Source organism: Aristolochia californica, unplaced genomic scaffold (assembly GCF_029961685.1).
Source record: "Aristolochia californica isolate CCGP_79_NKW_82.1479 unplaced genomic scaffold, dmAriCali1.0.hap1 SCAF_16, whole genome shotgun sequence".
In the NCBI taxonomy this organism is placed as follows: Eukaryota; Viridiplantae; Streptophyta; class Magnoliopsida; order Piperales; family Aristolochiaceae; genus Aristolochia; species Aristolochia californica.
Window position 1 is genome coordinate 13244978 of NW_027181837.1, and position 5637 is coordinate 13250614.

Consider the following 5637-nt stretch of genomic DNA (forward strand, 5'->3'; position numbering starts at 1 on the left):
TAGCTCAGAGACTTGAGAAGTAAATGTGAGCATTCCAATGGCAAGGGACAGAAAATGGTTTCAAGCATCACATCATTAAGTGGAGTGAGGTCTGCAAACACAAAAAACTAGAGATCTCATGATATCTAGCCAGTCCGAATTATGAACCAGGCACTTTCGGGCCAAGTGGTGCTAGAAGGTTAACACGAATAGGGAAGCTATCTAGAGACGCTTTATTGTTGCAAAAGCTAGAATTGATGATCACGGATGAACTTTGGGGGAATATTTCCAAACTCTCACCCCTATGGCGTGCACTAGCTAGGATCTTCTCGAAGGTCATCTCGACGTTCCGAATTCTAGTTGACAATGGAATCACTACCCAATTCTGGCATGACCGCTGGCTTGGTGAAGAGCACTTCAAAATCTAGTATCCGAGCCTATTCCAGCTAGCAAGATGCCTTGACATCTTGGTGGCTGATGCAATTTCTTTGAAGGGCCTCCCTCAATTGGAACCTGGAGGTGGTTACCTTATTTGAGCTCCACTTTAATCTTGAGAGCCCTCCCTCAAGCTTGACTCTTTAGGACCTCCTTATTTCGACCGACCTTGGCAAGAACTATTCCTCCAGTTATTATTGAGGTATTGCGCTGTTTTGACGGTAATTGCTGCACCAACTAGGTTGCCGTACACCGCTACCGTGACCAGCACATTCCCTTGGAAGAGGAGTCGCTTCCTACCAGCGTTATCTGCATATACAAAAAGTTGATAGAAAAAATGGTCAAGGAGATGTTGACGGAGGGCACTATTCATCCCAACAATAGTCTTCCCTGGTTCACTTGGTGAAAAAGGACAGGTCCTTGTGGTTCTATGTGGATTACTGTTCTCTTAGTGACACCATTGGCAAAGATAAGTATCCCATAAATGTGACTCATGAATTGTTAGATGAACTTCATGGTCTAGTGTTGTTTCTAAATTGTTTCAATTATCACCAAATTCAAGTGGATGAGAAAGATGTGCATAAAACAACTTTTGAACCCATGATGGTCACTACGAGTTTTTGGTGATGCCTTCCGACCTCTCCAATGCCTGGCCATGTTTCAAACCTTAGTGAATAACATTTTAGACCTTACTTCAATTTTGCGTTTGTATTTTTTATGACATATTGGTCTAAAACTCTTCCAGATATTGGAGGCGACCAACCACACCACATCACCCATCTTTTTCGGACCAAGCCGACCACACCTGCAATGTCGTAGCCAGCTGCCCTAACTCTCACTTTATTGCCAACCACCCAAGGAGCATTTTTGTAATCGCTGCCAAGTCGCTTACACAACTAAGAGTGAAGCCTAGGACCACCTCAAAGCCTCACTAAATACTTGGCATTCTTCTCTGACACCTACTGTTGAGAGCCAAAACTTTATTTCTTGCCAAAACAAACACTAGAAGACATCAACCCTTCTAGCTCCTTCTTCTTCTGGCAATCCCATGGAAGACGAGAACCAAGCACCTCCTCCATACAAAGTTGAGATCCATTCCAACTTTGAATCAGCCACACCACTACCAAACAAACTAAACAAATCCCATCAATTCCAAAGACCATCACTGATACTATTTCACCTTCAACCCCCAAAGTTGAAACCTACAAGAGGAGCAAGGCTAGACAGAGAAATTTTCAGCTAGTGGAATCCAATTGACGGTCTGAATACTCTGACAATCCACTAATTGTAGACTATAGTTTCCTCCTTCGGATGAGCAATCAAGAAAGCTAGTTTTAGAACTTCATGTTGGAAGATAGGGTCCAAACCCACACGACCAAGGAAGGCCCACAAGATGGGCGCAAACCCATAAGAAGTAGGATCCACTATGTATACCACGAGCTGACATCCTTATCACATAAGTTGGAAGATCAAGAAGGACTCAAAAAGACATCATTATCTTATGGTCACGTCCTAGAAGAGTTCTAGTTTGATTTATATTTTTACTTTATCTATATCGAGTTATTTAATTATGCTAGGATTTATCTTTAAGTGTTAGAGTTTGGGTGTAATTGGGACAAAGGTAGTTTTATTGTAAGTGGACTCTACTACCTTCCTCTATATACATAGAGGTTCATGTACTCTGATTAAAACAAGTCAGTAAAGATTTTCTCTTTTCCATAAATTCAACATGGTATCTAGCAGGTTCTATGGAGGTAATGTGATCCTTTTCTCTAAACCCTAAACCCTATGTCTAGGTTCGTAGTTATTTTTTTCAAAGATTTTCTCTTTTCCATAAATTCAACATGGTATGTAGCAGGTTCTGTGAGTTGGCGTGGTCAACCCACAGAGGTAATGTGATTCTTTTCTCTAAACCCTAAACCCCATGTCTAGGTTCGTAGTTATTTTTTTTCAGTCCCTACACCCATAGTTTTCTTTGCATTTTTTACCTCCATAAGGATTTTTTTTATATTGAAAATTATATATTTAAGGAAAGATATTTGAGTCTAATTTCCAAAGAAAAACTATTTGTTCCAATCGGATTTATCTACAGAGAGATATCGATATTTGAATGAGCGAATGACAGATTGCAAAAAGGTTCGAGCAATAGCACAAAGCTTCAGCTTCTGAAGTATTTTTTGATATCAAAACCTAGACTTTATATGGAGAAATATATATCAAAAGAAATATTTGTAAGTGCATTCTTTTACCTATTCAACCAATCTTTTATCTGAGTTATCTACAAAGAGAAATCGATATTTGAAGCAGCAAAGGTCAGATTGAAAAAGAGGTTCGAGTGGCAACAGAAAGCTTAAACTTTCGAGGTATTTTATGCTATTAAGAAAAAGATTTTATATGGATAATTATATATAAAAATAAAGATATTTAAGTCTATTTTATTACCTATTCAACAAATTATAGTTATGATTTTTTTATAAGGAGATATTGATCTTGGAAGAGTCAATGGTCATTCTATAAAAATAGGAGAAACAGTACGTAGTTCGGCCAGATGACAGAGACCAAAATATATCAGATTATTTATCTTATGATAATTATATTTTATGAAGTTAAGTTATAATTTAATGAAATATATTTAAGTCTACTTTCAGAAGGAGAAAATTTCATGTCAATGTGAACTATATTTAAAGATATATTCGCACTGGAAGAATCAAAGGTCATGATGGTATCATGTTACATTCAAAAATCCGAATTTAAGCCGATTATTTCGTGTTACTTTTTGAGTTGCTATATCAGAAAAATATCTCACTTTTACCTGGTTTGAGGGTTTATTATTACATTTATGATGTTTGGTTCAAACTGGGATCACTGCCATTACCTCCCAGTTTGAGGGGGAGAAGTAGAAGAAGTACAAGAAAGTGGTATTTTATTCCAGATGTTGTGGATAAAGTTTATGTGACCAAAATATTCAAGAGAGAGAGAGCACAAATGAAGCTTGTGCATCTAAGATGAAATTTTTATATCAGATTATTTCATGGGTTCTTTTACAAAGTTTAATATTTGGTTCGTGTTATATGTGTTGGAAGATGGTCTTGTTATGTCTCTTTGGGGACATTATTATTGAAGAAGAAGTGGCCTCATACCATTATTTATTTGTCCCCGTAAAAAATATCAAAAGTGTCAATGGTTGGGATTCCATGACAGAGGAACTTAATACCTCGTCAAAAATATCAAGTGTCAATGGTTGGGATTCCATGACGGAGGAACTTAATACCCCGTAAAAATATCAAGTGTCAATGGTTGGGATTCCATGACGGAGGAACTTAATACCCCGTAAAAATATCAAGTGTCAACAAGTGGGGCACCATGACGGAGGAACTTATTATTAAATCTATACCTCCCTTAATTGGCCAATTGGGTCTCAAGGAAGAGAGCACCAGCGTAAGGGGGAGTGTTGGAAGATTGGAGGACTGCCTTTTTATACAAAAAGATTTTATACATCATTTGTAGCAAGTTGGAAGTTCTTGATGTTCTCTCACCCCCAGCTTGAGGGGGAGTGTTGGAAGATAGGGCTCAAGCCCACACGACCAAGGAAGGCCCACATATCTAAGAGTATTATAGATGGGCCACACGACCAAGGAAGACCCACAAGATGGGCCCAAGCCCATAAGAAGTAGGACCCACCATGAATACCACGAGTTGGCATCCTTATCACATAAGTTGGAAGATCAAGAAAGACTCACAAAGGCATCATTATCTTATGGTCACATCCTAGAACAGTTCTAGTTTGATTTATGTTAAAATTTAATCTATATTGAGTTATTTAATTATGCTAGGACTTATCTTTAAGTATTAGAGTTTGGGTGTAATTGGGACAAAGGTAGTTTTATTGTAATTGGACTCTACTACCTTCCTCTATTATAAATAGAGGTTTATATACTCTGATTACAAAAAGTCAATAAAGATTTTCTCTTTTCCATAAATTCAACACTTCAATCTAAGAAACACAAATATGATGACGAGACCTAGGCCAAAGGATGGAATTGGCTGAAATTATGGGCGTGGTTGCTAACATGGTTGTGTGGTATACCATAATTCTTGAAATTGATAATTAATTTTAAAATTGCACATTGCATAATTTGAATTTTTGGAGAAGATTCAAAATTAGTCGTTAGTTTGTAGAAACCTATTAACCCTCCCCTAGGGGCGCGAGAAATAATTTTCCCCCCTTGCGTGCGAAGACAGCGTGCGAGATCATATGCACGTGAAAAAAAATTTGTTTCTTGAACTCCGGCTGTCTCTTCCTCATGGCTCTTAAGAGACTCAAATTGTTTGAGGTACTCTCTTAATGCTAACTTCACTCAAGTTTTTCAGAAGAATAGATTGATAACATTTCAAAATTGTTGTTGTATGAATCCATGCTTCGAAAAAAAAAGGAAAAAATGAGCATACAATTAAGTCATCCAAAATCATTTTTGTTAAACTTTTTCTTTGTCTCCATGATCTAGCTTTCTAGTCATTGAATCAGAACGATCAGATAAACTAGTGTTGTTTTTCAAAGGAATGTTTTTGTGTTTGATTATTGAATAAAGTTTATAAATAATTATGCAGCTTTTATAAATAATTTTATCCATAGTGTATAGATAATTTTATGTAGGATTAATATTATAGAGATTATGTCCAATTTTAAGTAGAGGTTATGCCCAATTTTATGTAAATTGTATGCATAATTTTATATAAAATTTATTTGACTTGTATTTTATGCAAAGTTTTAAATGTAAGTTGGAACTCGAACTCGGTTAAAATTATTGGGCTCGAACTCGATTACAATTTTAGGCTTTCTCTCTCTCTGGGTTTGAGTTTGTTGGGACCTTACCCCCTTCTCTTTCTCTCTCTCTGGGTTTGAGTTTGTTGGGACCTTATAGTAAAGGGATAACTCTTTCATTACCGGCATATTTGAGTTATTTTAGATAAAGAGAAGATATTAAAGTCATTTTTTTAAATGATGCTGAATTTTATTAAGAGAGCTCAAACGAGCAGATTACAAGAGGAAAAACCGTCCCAAACAATGAGAGATTACTGGGAGGTTCCGAATTAGTAAAGTCATATTATTATAATTAGAATTATAGAGGGTCTTTTTTTCAATTAATAGAAATGAAAATCTCAACGAAGGAGTTGGCATCCAAGAGAAATTCCACTTTCCCAATAAAAATGGCCTCACTTTCC